This window comes from Salmo trutta, chromosome 11 (assembly GCF_901001165.1).
Source record: "Salmo trutta chromosome 11, fSalTru1.1, whole genome shotgun sequence".
NCBI lineage: Eukaryota > Metazoa > Chordata > Actinopteri > Salmoniformes > Salmonidae > Salmo > Salmo trutta.
Genome location: NC_042967.1, coordinates 9,760,044 through 9,775,002, shown reverse-complemented (window position 1 = coordinate 9,775,002; position 14,959 = coordinate 9,760,044). Strand labels below are relative to the sequence as shown.

The following is a 14,959-nucleotide window of genomic DNA, read 5'->3' as shown; positions in this document are numbered from 1 at the left end:
GTGTGTGTGTGTGTGTGTGTGTGTGTGTGTGTGTGTGTGTGCGTGTGTGTAAGCGTGTGTGTAAGCGTGTGTGTGTGTGTGTGTAAGCCACAACAGGGCCTGACTGACGACAGATCTCGTCTAGCACTCATGTTAATGTAAACACTGCTAACCAAACGAAGAGCATCATCGACTTATCTGTCAGAGCGACCTTGATGGAGAGAGCGAGAGAGAGATACTTGGCAGCCGAAACGTTTACGGGCCACCATGTCATCAACAAGACATCAGACAAGCTGTGATATATGCCAGCCATGCTACGCTCTACCCTGACCAGTGATACTTCAACAGGAGAAACAGAGGGGAAGAGATGGCAGAGAGAGAGGGATGGGGAGAAGAGATGGGGTGAAATAGAGAGGGGAGGAAGGAAAGAGATGGAGGGAAAGAGGTAGAGGGAGAGGAGAGAAGTATCCTTAACACATACTGTATGTCTAAAACCCTTAAAGAAGGTAAAGACCGGTCAGGACAGGACATCCTGTCAGGACAGGATGTCCTCAACTCCCCGACCGCCAACCCTGATCCACATCCTAAAAAACAGAAACCATTAGTTGGAACGAGTGTGGGTACGGCCCGGGACGCCTCAGCTTCCCCCCAGCGTTTAAATCAGATAAACGACTGAAGTTGGACGTCCGTCGACTTTTCAAACTGACACTTGACTTAATTGAATCAGCCCCATCGTCGAGACGACCAAACGACCATGACAGGAGTGGGAGAGATAAGATCAGCTCAGACCGGGACAGGGACGGGCGTTCGCTAGATTTGCCTGTCATAAATACCCTCCCAGACAGACTCTTAACAGAGTGGATGTCCATAAGGACAGAGGGGATAATGGTGGTTGCTAGTGAAGGCCCAATCTACCAGAGTAATGAAGCTGGAGATGAGATGAGGCTGGAGATGAGATGAGGCTGCAGTGGTGGAGACTGCTATCTGGGATCCTTGGGACTTGCCCTACCCTAAACCCTGACCCTAACCTTAACCCTTACCTATCCTTAATCCTTACTTAACCCTTACCTTAAACATTTTCAATATCAATGGGGTAGGGACGTCCCAAAGATCCAACTGGGATTTCGTGAAAACCAGGGAATTTATTGAACGTATCTGGAATTTTGCGTTATTTAACCTTTATTTAACTAGGCAAGTCAGTTAAGAACAAATTCTTATTTAAAATGACGGCCTACACCGGCCAAACCCGGACGACGCTGGGCCAATTGTCCGCCGCCCTATAGGACACCCAATCACGGCCGGTTGTGATACAGCCTGGATACGAACCAGGGTCTGTAGTGACGCCTCTACCACTGAGATGCAGTGCCTTAAACCGCTACGCCACTCGGGAGCCCCAGTATATATATAGTATATGACTATAGCTTCATTAAAACGTTATAATCGACACTCTTTTTAATGTGACCCATACCCCCTAAACTGCTGATTAAACTGAACGTTCCTTCATAACTACTAAAGTTTATAGTTTATACCAACAGAGTTAGGAATAGGAGTGAACTTTTACACAACCCTAACTTGTTTCCTTAACCTCTGCTACTCTCTGTAGACTTACTGTATGGAAAAGATTATCCCACTGCTATGAACAGCAGAGTAGGTTGGAAATAGTTGTAGCTATTGTAGTAGGAGCCAAAAGGCCTGCAGAATGAATGCATGGTTACGGGAAGTCCTGGACTTATTGAAGTTTAGTTAGAAAACGGCCAACCGTCAACCATCCGACGGCATGTTGGACATTACAGTCCTGTAGCAGACGCTCTTATTCAGTCACTCACATTCTGCACTCAGCAAACCGAAGCTCAATGACAAAATACTGTCTAAAAAATACTGCAAATGTGTCACGAGCAAGTCACTTCAGTAACTAGCTGCAGCGATCAAACCATAGACATTATTCTGAAGACCCACAGTGCTGAGGGTGAAGGAAAGGAGTAGTCTGAGAATGACAAAAGTGTCTGATATTGAATACAGGCTATATGTAGTAGTGTGAGTAAAAATCTGGCTGAAGGACATTGATGCGCTGAATCCTAATTGCTGTTAAACGCTTTCCCCTCCGTTCATTCTCTGGTTCACACACATTAACTCACAATGCTCGTAGCCCGCTACAAAACACACACAAAGCTAATGAACGTATAATTACGTGTCCGGTTGTTTGGTTGTCGGGGGCGATTGTCGTCAGGCAGGCTCAGGTTGCCGGGGCGGTGGTGTAGGGGGTACAGGGGGTGTTTAGGGGGTCTTGCTCTTTCAGCCATCCAGCTCTTTAATGACACTAAGCCTTCTTTCACCTCTCCGGCTTAGTCCCAGCTGTCTGAGGGAATTCCGCTAGTCTTTCATCTCCCACACACACACACACACACACACACACACACACACACACACACACACACACACACACACACACACACACACACACACACACACACATACACCACGATCACACACATATACACACACACAAACACACACAAACCCACATACACGCACACACACATGCATACACACAGGCATACACACACACACACACACACACATACGAACACACTACACATACAGTTGTCAGTTTGACCCAGACCCAACACTCCCACCCTCCTCCTCCTCCTCCTCCTCCTCCCCCCAGTTAGTCCCTCCTCTCCTCATCCCACTCTCCCCCCTTTTCCAAGACCCCCAAACACGCACATACACACACGCTCCCTCCCCCTCGACACACACACCTACTACCCCAACCACTCCATTACAACCACATATCTCTATCTCCCTCCCTGGCCCTTTGATTGGCCCCATTACTCCATCAGCTAGCACAGAAATCAGACCCCATTACTGGGGCATCTCAGCCAGCCTCCCACTCACTTAACACACTAGACCTCCATTACTGCTCTGTAGCCCCAAAATGGCCACCACAACACAGTTCCTGTCCATCAATCCTTTAGTCCACCTACTAGGACACAAATAGGACACTGGACCTGCGTTACTGCTCTACAGAGCCAAAATGGCTGCCACAACACAGTTCCTGTTCATCAGCCCTTTAGTCCACCTACTAGGACACAAATAGGACACTGGACCTGCATTACTGCTCTACAGAGCCAAAATGGCTGCCACAACACAGTTCCTGTTCATCAGTCCTTTAGTCCACCTACTAGGACACAAATAGGACACTGGACCTGCGTTACTGCTCTACAGAGCCAAAATGGCTACCACAACACAGTTCCTGTTCATCAGTCCTTTAGTCCACCTACTAGGACACAAATAGGACACTGGACCTGCGTTACTGCTCTACAGAGCCAAAACGGCTACCACAACACAGTTGTTTTGTGATATGTAACTTTTAAGTTGCATGTATTTGGTCAGTCCAAAATTACTTTTTGAATTCTGTCATGGAAATAAATGTATTTCCTATTACCAAGTCATTTACGTCTTCTTTGCCTTTAGTTTTCCACGTGGACCAATTTATCGGTGAATTCTGAAAAGCTATCCAAGGATTGTTCCATAGGGTTGTTCGTGAATGATATTGGTTCTTGTAGAACACGTTTCATTTTCTTCCATATTGTTATAGTGTTCTTAACTATACTGTTGTTAATGTGGTTGTAATGACAGCCTCGTCGTTGTTAGTCTCTGTCTTCTTCCTGTGGCCACAGGAAGTGTGTCATATATCACAGTACAATGGCAGCGGGCACACTACCCTTCTCTCCTTCCTCTTTCCTTCCCGCCATCCCTCCCTCCTTCATCCCTCCTTCCCAATGTCCTCTATCTGTCACCACATCCATCAAATTACCAGTCATCCCTCTCTCTAAATCCCCAGGGCTTTCACTAGGCGAGAGCTTGAGCCCTCACAACAGCGATGTGTGTGTTAGTGCGTGTGGGTCTCGTGCGTGTCACTGCACTACACACCCAGATCAAACACACCGACTAACAGATCCCTCTCGCTGGGAGATTGCTGTCCAGATATTTATTTCCTTGAAAAATGCTTTCATATGCATCGATTTATTTCAAATGCGAGCAGCTTCTAGTATTTCTCCCTCTGCAGTGATGTCTGAATCAGAGCCTGTTGTGCTTTCTGGTTTACATCACACATGCATGTACACACACACACGCACACACACACACACACACACACACACACACACTCATTATGTCACCCCCGCTGGATGGACATGTAAGAATTGTTGGCCAGCAGCAGTTAAGTGATAGATGACCACATCACAGCTTTCTCCTCGTAGGCTATCATTACCACAAGTCTTTCATCAGACATCTCCTCTTACGTAAGGCCTCTAGGAATCCAGGAATCTGTCAGTCGCTCGACAGTTTAGAAGGAGGGAAAAGAGAGGGGAGGAGAGGGAGAAGAGAGAGATGGGCGAGATGGAGCCACAGCTTTCGCTCTTTTTTTCCTCCGTCGGGCTGTTCCATCCTTTCAACTTCCTGTCTGCCGGCTTCAAAGCCCTGATTGGCCCTCAAACACTTCCTGTGTCGACGATGTCTTCCTTCCTGTGTCACAAACACCAGTGTGTTCTCTAAGTGGACTCACAACTTGACACTCCTCCCACCCCCCCATCTCTCTTTTACTCATTTTTTCAATCCCCCTCTTCTGCCTAGCCAGCCTCTTCTCTAGCGGGTCTGCAGGTCCAGATAAGCATAGTGTTTGGCAGCCATTATTATGTCCATCTGGCATCTGCAACCACGGCAGGTCTCTCAGGGGAAGCAGTGATGTCTGTAATCTGAAAGACAGCATTCATGGACAGGGGAAAAAGAAGCACTCTGCTTTCCGAGTTTGCCACTACCCATCTCACCCCGTAGACTCCAGACGTCTCTCACACAAACTCATTCTCAATATTTCATTCTCTGTCATTCCCTTTTTCCTGGTCCTGTGCGTTTTGGCAGCACTCTCACACACATGAAACTACCTAAAGGCAGTAGGAGGCAGGTGTTTTTACACACACACACACACACACACCTTTTCTCTTATTGCCTACATACACACTAACACACATATTCTCCCGTGTCCTCGTACCGACCATCTCATCTCTGGTTGGGAGCGTGTAATGTGATGACGGAAGACCCTGGAGTGGTGAAACCCTGTGATGTCCCCCCCCCCCTTCGTCTGGGCCTGTCCCCCCCCCCTCTCCCTCTCTCTATCTCCCCCTCTCTCTGTCTCTTACTCTCCTCCTTTCATCTCTCCTTATCAGGCCTATTCAGAGGCCTGTGGTGCTATAGCTCCAGCAGCCAGCTCAGCAGGTGGGCCTCACTACCCACAATCCCACTGGAGTCCTTGGCACCTGGGGAAGCCGGGGGCGCCTTGTTCTCATTCCCCCATTTTAAACTCTCCCCCCTCGCTTCCTTTCCTCGGCCGCGTCATTTATTGTAGTGTCTCACTTTAGTGAGCTGTTATTGTTTTCCAATTCTTATGGGTTGAAAATAAGACAAAAAAACACTTGATTCGGTACAATGTTTTACCAGTCCATTGGTTGTGTTGACGTCAGAAGAGCTGGAGACAGTCAAACTCTTTCAGAGACCAAGCAAGCACCACAGGGAAGCTCTTATAGCCATTACCTAGATTAGATTCTTATAGCCATTACCTAGATTAAATTCTTATAGCCATTACCTAGATTAAGATTTTATAACCATTACCTAGATTACGTTTTTATAACCATTATCTAGACTAAACTCTTATAGTGATTACCTAGATTAAACTTTTATAGCCATTACCTAGATTAAGCTTTTATAGCCATTACCTAGATTAAGCTCTTGCAGCCATTACCTGGATTACATTTTTATAGCCATTACCTAGATTAAGCTCTTATAGCCATTACCAAGATTAAACTCTTATAGCCATTACCTAGATTAAGCTTTTATAGCCATTACCTAGATTAAGCTCTTATAGCCATTACCAAGATTAAACTCTTATAGCCATTACCTAGATTACATTTTTATAGCCATTACCTAGATTAAGCTCTTATAGCCATTACCAAGATTAAACTCTTATAGCCATTACCTAGATTACATTTTTATAGCCATTACCTAGATTAAGCTCTTATAGCCATTACCAAGATTAAACTCTTATAGCCATTACCTAGATTAAGCTTTTATAGCCATTACCTAGATTACATTTTTATAGCCATTACCTAGATTAAGCTCTTATAGCCATTACCAAGATTAAACTCTTATAGCCATTACCTAGATTAAGCTTTTATAGCCATTACCTAGATTAAGCTCTTATAGCCATTACCAAGATTAAACTCTTATAGCCATTACCTAGATTACATTTTTATAGCCATTACCTAGATTAAGCTCTTATAGCCATTACCAAGATTAAACTCTTATAGCCATTACCTAGATTAAGCTTTTATAGCCATTACCTAGATTAAGCTCTTATAGCCATTACCAAGATTAAACTCTTATAGCCATTACCTAGATTAAGCTCTTATAGCCATTACCAAGATTAAACTCTTATAGCCATTACCTAGATTAAGCGTGGACAAGCATCTAGTGTGAAATACCAACCTACTATGGTGTTTAGCACAGAAAGACAGGCGGGAGAAGCAGTGACAAGGATTATTATGGGAAATACATTTTGGTTAATGACTTATTGACCAGCACTGTACCGGATTGGAAAATAATCACCCACATTTTGTTCCACGCTTTTACACACGCTAAAACACACATGGGTTGCAGTTTATTTCAATGAAATCAATAGAAAGGAAGAATTCTCGATCTACACACACACTACACACGCTACACACACAGCACCTGGCCACTGTGGTGTTTTCCCCGGTAGGTCAGTCCAGGGCCTAACTGATTGAGTCGTTTTCCCACCCAGGATCCTGTTCATCTGTTATGGTTGATTTCCCCTCACACACCAAGAGTCCCAAAAGGAGATGTGTGTGTGTGTGTGTGTGTGTGTGTGTGTGTGTGTGTGTGTGTGTGTGTGTGTGTGTGTGTGTGTGTGTGTGTGTGTGTGTGTGTGTGTGTGTGTGTGTGTGTGTGTGTGTGCGGAAACAGGAAATAGGCCATCCATCCCATTTCCTATGTGTACCTTTGTGACCATCATTCTGGCTGTTGATATTGGTGTGACTATTCCATAATAATTTGCTAAATCAATACACTTATAACATTCAAATAGGTCATCAGAAACCTCAGGACACCAAATGTAATTTGTAATCAGCCAGAAAATGTATTGATTGATCAGAATCGCATAGACTAAATACTAAAATAAGATAATAGTGTATTTTCTGACTGTAAGACAACAGCCTAGCTGGCCCATCCAAGCTACACCTGAAGTATATTGAAAACTAATTTCACACATATAACAACAGATGTGGCCTAAAGACAATATTCAATTGACAGTAGTCTGATGGGTGAAAATATGATCAATTGCATTGACAAAGAAGGGAACAGAGATGACCAAATAGCACTTCTTCCATATCATCCTACAGAGTTCCATGCAGGCCAGACATTTTGATTGCTGCATCCCTATCAGAAAGAGCCAAGGTTTCTAATGAACCTTTTTTTGCCAAACCACTCTACAAATTGTGAGGATGGTCTCTCTTTCAGAAGAGAACTTTTTCCTAGAATAACCGCAGCGCCACCTGCCCGTGTTCCTCATTTGAGTCCTGGTGACAATCAGCAAAAGCCATTTGGGCTATTTCTGTAATATTCCGTTATATTCTTACTGTGAAATATATGTGTGTTGACTGTGGTAGGGCAGGGCCTGTGATGTCTGCCTAACTAACATGTTGATTTCACTGGCATCATTAGCAGCCATAGCCTACTAAGCACAGATAAATACAACTCAAAACATGCTGCTCTGTTGTTTTAAATAAATTGTCTTGTTTAATGTTTTTTTTTTATGACCTTCCTAAACTAAATATGAATGGATTTCTTTGATTGTTTATATTAAATGGATTTATTAGACTGGCTATTAGACTATTTAACAGGCGATGCTACTGTTAAATATGCGTACGGTCATTTTGACCCTAATGTCGCTTTGAGGATGAAATGCCCAGAAACGTTATTTATTTTATTATATTTACCTCAAAGTATTGCTAGAGAGTTTAAAATACACATATTTAGGATAGGTGGGTTCAAGGTTTTCAATGAAATGAAGTCATTGAAATTACAGAATGTAAAAGGTCCAGATTGACCGTCTTGGCCGTTCTAGTGTTAACGGCTTCAAGGTCAATGTCGAGGTCAGCGCCACCAAGAGCCATGGCTGGACATGGAATAGAACCGTATTATTATTCAAAAACGTCATGCACATTGACATCATGAACAATACACTGCAGTCTTCAGGAAAACAATACTGTTCCGATCCTTTTTCATTTCCATTTACGATCAACCCAACACGTTGGTGTAACGGTCTTCCGTTTAACGATGATGTCAGCTTCCGTATTGTAGACATTCAGAACGGGCCGGCTTCCAGTTCTAATCTCCATCACAGTGCATTATGCTGATTTTCTCTGACACGCCCCAAGACGGTTATCCTCTCGCTTTCTCTCCGTCTCAATAATGGAAAATGTGTAGAAGCATATTTTATCGCCTCTACTCGTTGGCGCACAGACACACACAAACACACGCACGCACACACACACACACACACACACACACACACACACACACACACACACACACACACACACACACACACACACACACACACACTCGTTCATAATGCATGCATTCAGGCAGAACCAGAGGATTACATTAACCCCTTGTTACCCTGATGTTGTAATACCCCATACAGACCTATTGCATTGTTACACTAATGTGACCATGTCTGTGGTTCCTAAGGGAGGAGTTACTGTTCATGTCCATTAGGGACGCAGCCCATGTTCCCAATTAGTCTGATATAGGAGTTCAACTCCTACAGAACATCTCTCAGAGGGGACTAAACCATATGTATGCAGCTGGTGGGGATTGCCATCTGTATTAATATACAGTGTGTGCTTTCTCAGCCCCAATCCGTCTTTGTTAGGCCACTCCAGCACACACACACACACTATCCAAACCGCTCCACAGTCCCAATCACCCAATCACATCAGCTTTTCAAACAGGCACGGCGCTGAGCCACCCGCTCTGCTATAGCTAACGCTAGCTCCGCTCAGCACGATCCATCGCAGCCGCTGCTGCTATCGCTAACCGCTAACTCCGCTCCATCAGCTAATCGATGAAAGCTCCTGGTGATCAGAGGGCGCTAGTCGAACTAGCTACCTGAGATTTAGCTGGGGGTTCGGTGCTTGGCTACGGTTGGTTAGGGGTTCGGGCTGGCGGTGCAGACCCTCGTTGTGCGGGGGCTCACTCACAGAGGGGTTTCTCTCTAAGATGGCGTCATTCATCTAGCGGTTAATAAACCTAGCAAGCGGCAAAGCGGCTGCGCAGAATTCCAACATGTTGCCCGACGTGAATAATTTAAAGCACACAGCGTGACGCCATCCTTTGAAGTACTTTCTTTGAAGCAAAAGCCCCCCTTTTTGCTCCTATCTTCTCCTCCATCCATCCCTCTCTTCATCTCTTCCCCCTCTCCATCCAAAATAACTACACCAAGACTTGGTCCTGTTTGCACTGCCTTTTGGTTCCCAGTGGAATAACTTTGGTGACGCTGCTTTTAGTAGTTCTCTGTAAGAGGAAGGGTTCTCTCCATCCCCCTCCTTTCTCACTCACTCTCTCTCTCTCTCTCTCTCTCTCTCTCTCTCTGTCTTTCTGTCCTCTGAGTCCTGCTAAACATACTAAAGAGCGAGAAAAAGAAAAAGAGAGGAATGAGAAAGAGAGAGAAAGGAGGGACGAGACTGGTGTGGTTTGGCTGGGCGGTCGGGAGGAAGTGGAAATAATGACATGCAGTTTTGACGGAGGCTGTGGTTGAGGCGTATTTGCGAGCTCTGAAGATGACAGCAGTTTTGGGAGTTGTTGTTATTTCTGAATGACCCAAATGACCTACCCAACCATCCATCCATCCCTCATACCACTCTGTCTCTTGCGCTCTCTCTCTCTCTCTCTTTCTCTCTCTCTCTCTCCTGCTATTTCTTTCTATTTTCTTCACTCTCTCTCCCTTTTGTCTCCACTGGCAAGCCATTGAAATATATTTTTTTAAGTTATACTGAACAAAAATATAAATGCAACATGCAACAATTTCAAAGATTTTACTGAGTTACAGTTCATATATGGAAATCAGTCAACTGAAATCAATTATTTTCTTTATCTATGGATTTCACATGACTGGCAGGGGCCAGGCCCAGCCAATCAGAATTAGTTTTTCCCCACAAAAGGGCTTTCTTTCAGACAGAAATACTCCTCAGTTTCATCAGCTGTTCTGGTCTCAGACGATCTGGTCTCAGGTTGGACCTACTGACAAATTCTCTAAAACAACGTTGTAGGTGGCTTATGGTAGAGAAATGAACATTAAATTATCTGGCAGCAAATCTGGTGGACATTCCTGCAGTCAGCATGCCAATTGCAGGCTCCCTCAAAACTTGAGACATTTTAGACTGTCCTTTTATTGTCCCCAGCACAAGGTGTATCTGTGTAAAGATCATGCTGTTTAATCAGCTTCTTGATATGCCACACCTGTCAGGTGGATGGATTATCTTGGCAAAGGAGAAACGCTCCCTAAAAGGGATGGAAACAAATTTTGGCACAAAATTTGAGAGAAATAAAAAACATGTCACCTCATTTCACCTCATTTCACCTCATGGGACCAACGCTTTATGTTGCGTTTATATTTTTGTTCAGTGTATATTACAGGGAAAAAATCCTTGCATATTTATTGTAGAGTAATACAAACATGGAAAACTTTCAGTGACACTTTTCCAAATAAGATATCACACATGGCTTTTACAGAATATACACTGAGTGTACAAAACATTAGGAACACCTTCCTAATATTGAGTTGCACCCCCCCTTTTGCCCTCAGAACAGCCTCGATTCATCGGGGCATGGACTCTACAAGGTGTCGACAGCGTTCCACAGGGATGCTGGCCCATGTTGACTCCAATGCTTCCCAAAGTTGTGCCAAGTTGGCTGGATGTCCTTTGGGTGGTTGACCATTCCTGATACACACGGGAAACTGTTGAGTGTGAAAAACCCCAGCAGCGTTGCAGTTCTTGACTCAAACCGGAACGCCTGGCACCTACTACCATACCCCATTCAAAGGCACTTACATCTTTTGTCTTGCTACTTGAAAGCATCAAGGCTACCAGCAATAGCTGCCTATGTTGTACAGCCAGGCAACCATTCAATCCCGAGACTGTGAAGGGAGCCTGGTGACCTTAAAGTAGGTGTTTGAATGTGTACATTACGCCGGTATATTGTACACTGTGTCCATGTACTTTACATACTTTCATGTTTGTTGTCTGTGCATCGATGTGTATGTACACTCACCTTTTCCCTCCGTCAGACATTCGTTATTCTGTTTCATACCGCTCGGCCACGCCACAACACGGCCGCGTTTGCCGTCCGTGATTCCCTCCGACCCCTTGTCTCTCTCCCGATGTCCTTGATCCAACCAGAGCCATGAAATAAAGATCAAAGGCTTCTCCTCTGCCCTCTCTCTCCCCGGCTCTCCCTCTCTACTCCACACCTTGCTGCCTCGTACACGCACCACACCTCGCTCCAGCACAGATAAAAGACCCCCTGTGTGTTGATGGACAGGCCCAGTCTATTTGATCCACAGTTAGGCCTCGTCAGCAGGGGTGCTGATCATAAAGAAACTGAGGAAAGTAACAAAGTCAAAACAAGGCTACATGTTGTAAAACTTTCATTTTACAAATCTTTTTTAACGTGTATTTTTTTGTTTTTTTACTTTGTTCTTTATTTTGTACTTATCAGACCACTAGGCTTATATTTTGGTATTTCTAAAGCCTGGCTGTAGGCTACCCAATGAACTGCCTCTAGCATTAGTTCCTGTTGTTATTAGCCAAGCGGTTACCAGAACACCACGCGTGCCGCCAAAGCCCCTCTCCCCTCCATCACCATATCCTCAGGCCGGATATTAAACCCCAGTGTTTTGGACCCAACTGAAAACACAACCCCACTGGCTACATCACACAGCCCAAAATCCATGCAGCAGCACCCTCTGCCACTTTCTCTTCCTCTCTCTCTTTATCTCTCATTCAGCTTACCATAGACAACTCTCATTCCCCCACAGCCAATCAGAAACTATTCCAATCAGTGCCGATCTCTGGGCACGGGTAGGCAGAGTGGGCCAGGGCCTGTGGATAGTGGTACAGGGCGTGTGTTTGTTCCAATGGCCCTCAGGAGACAGGGCATGGCACAGCACAGAGCTAAGCTCAGTACATCCTGGGGGGAGCTTAGTATAACAACATTCCCATATATCCCCATAATATTCCCAAAACATCCCAATATATCTCCACAATATTACCAAAACATCCCCATAATATTCCCAAAACATCCCCATATATCCCCACAATATTCCCAAAACATCCCCATATATCCCCACAATATTCCCAAAACATCCCCATATATCCCCACAATATTCCCAAAACATCCCCATATATCTCCATAATATTCCCAAAACATCCCCATATATCCAAACAATATTCCCAAAACATCCCCATATATCCCCACAATATTCCCAAAACATCCCCATATATCTCCATAATATTCCCAAAACATCCCCATATATCCCCACAATATTCCCAAAACATCCCCATATATCCCCACAATATTCCCAAAACATCCCCATAATATTCCCAAAACATCCCCATATATCCCCACAATATTCCCAAAACATCCCCATATATCCCCACAATATTCCCAAAACATCCCCATATATCTCCACAATATTCCCAAAACATCCCCATATATCTCCACAATATTCCCAAAACATCCCCATATATCTCCACAATATTCCCAAAACATCCCCATATATCTCCACAATATTCACAAAACATTTCCATATATCCCCACAATATTCCCAAAACATCCCCATATATCCCCACAATATTCCCAAAACATCCCCATATATCTCCATAATATTCCCAAAACATCCCCATATATCCCCACAATATTCCCAAAACATCCCCATATATCCCCACAATATTCCCAAAACATCCCCATATATCTCCACAATATTCCCAAAACATCCCCATATATCTCCACAATATTCCCAAAACATCCCCATATATCTCCACAATATTCCCAAAACATCCCCATATATCCCCACAATATTCCCAAAACATCCCCATATATCCCCACAATATTCCCAAAACATCCCCATATATCTCCACAATATTCCCAAAACATCCCCATATATCTCCACAATATTCCCCAAACATCCCCATATATCCCCACAATATTCCCAAAACATCCCCATATATCCCCACAATATTCCCAAAACATCCCCATATATCCCCACAATATTCCCAAAACATCCCCATATATCTCCACAATATTCACAAAACATTTCCATATATCCCCACAATATTCCCAAAACATCCCCATATATCTCCACAATATTCCCAAAACATCCCCATATATCCCCACAATATTCCCAAAACATTTCCATTATATCCCCACAATATTCCCAAAACATTTCCATAGTGTTCATTTCATTTCTATAGTATATTCAGTGCTTTTAGTGGAAAGAAAAAACTGCCAAAAATAATTTTAGGCACCAGCACTCATTTTAATTTGACTATACCAGGGTTGATATTTTAGAGCGAATATTCAATAAGAAGTTTGAGGTGCCCAATACTGGCCCAATTCAAGTATATGGAGGAGAAAGGAACCTGAGACAGGGACAATGTGATGGCACCAGACCTCAGAGAATAGAATGATTGATTAACCGGCTGTAATTGTATTGATTTGGTAGCTATTTCCTTTACTGCCAGAGGGAATCAAACTTGGAGGGGAATAATCGATGATAATGAGAGCAGTAATTAAATAGTTATGTATTCGCAAAGATAAATACATTGTTGAGGAAGCTATTGATATGGATGATAACACTAATGATACTGTACTTAGTAATTATTATAATATTATTTAGGTACAATATTATAGTATGATTTAAAAGTATTTCATGTCATTTTTTAAATGATTATGTATTGAATAAATACAATATTATTTAATAATTATTATCATAAGTATTACAATTAGTATAGCTAGTAATCAGAACAATATTAATGGTGTAATTTTGTATGTAGTATTTTCATCACATTGTTAAGAGTTTTATTACCTCATCATATATAAGTTATGTCTCCATGAATATGCTGATAATCAAGTAGCTGTAATTATTATTTTAGTTGTCCGGAATTTTTATTGCTAGCTACAAAAGTAATGATTTTGATTATCAATTTTTTGGGAAATCTAGAAATTATATATTTTTTTGTTTTTATATACAGATAGTTGTATTTATTGATAGAGGCTATTTCAGAATAGCAGTGGTTTGAAGTACTGCACTTTATACTAGGTACAGTTGGTTTTTACATATTGTTGCTTTGAAAACTACACCTACGGCTGATCCCATTTAACTCCTTTGTCTTTCAACAGTTTTTGTTCAAATCAGCACCCTGTTGTGTGTTACTGGTGGGGGAGGCGTCATGTTCTTAAATGTGTGGTGACACACATGCATCTTTCCATCTCCCACACTGTGTGATCCTATGAAACCCTGTTGAGAGGAAAGAGAGAACATACTGTATGTTTCCCATGCCAATAAAGCCCTTTGAATTGAATTGAATGGAAAGAGAGAGAAGTGCAAGGTCAGGCAACACCTACCAGGGTGCCCCACTCCCATAACACCCTCATCACCCCATAACACCCTCATCACCCCATAACACCCTCATCACCCCAGCCCTAACACCCAGTCCCAGCACCATACGCAGCGCTAACAGCATTGATCGATACCAAACGACCACCATTACCAGGTGAAATCCTGCCCTCAGTCCCAGCACCACGTAAATGAACATTCCAATGATCAAAAGCCCGTAATCAT

The 14,959-nt window shown here is 43.4% G+C and overlaps 1 protein-coding gene across 9 annotated transcripts in view; it reads left to right on the top strand.

Moving 5' to 3' along the window:
* Positions 1-14,959, top strand: part of LOC115202196 (teneurin-3) — a 425,097-nt gene that overhangs the window by 371,163 nt on the left and 38,975 nt on the right. The window lies entirely within an intron of this gene.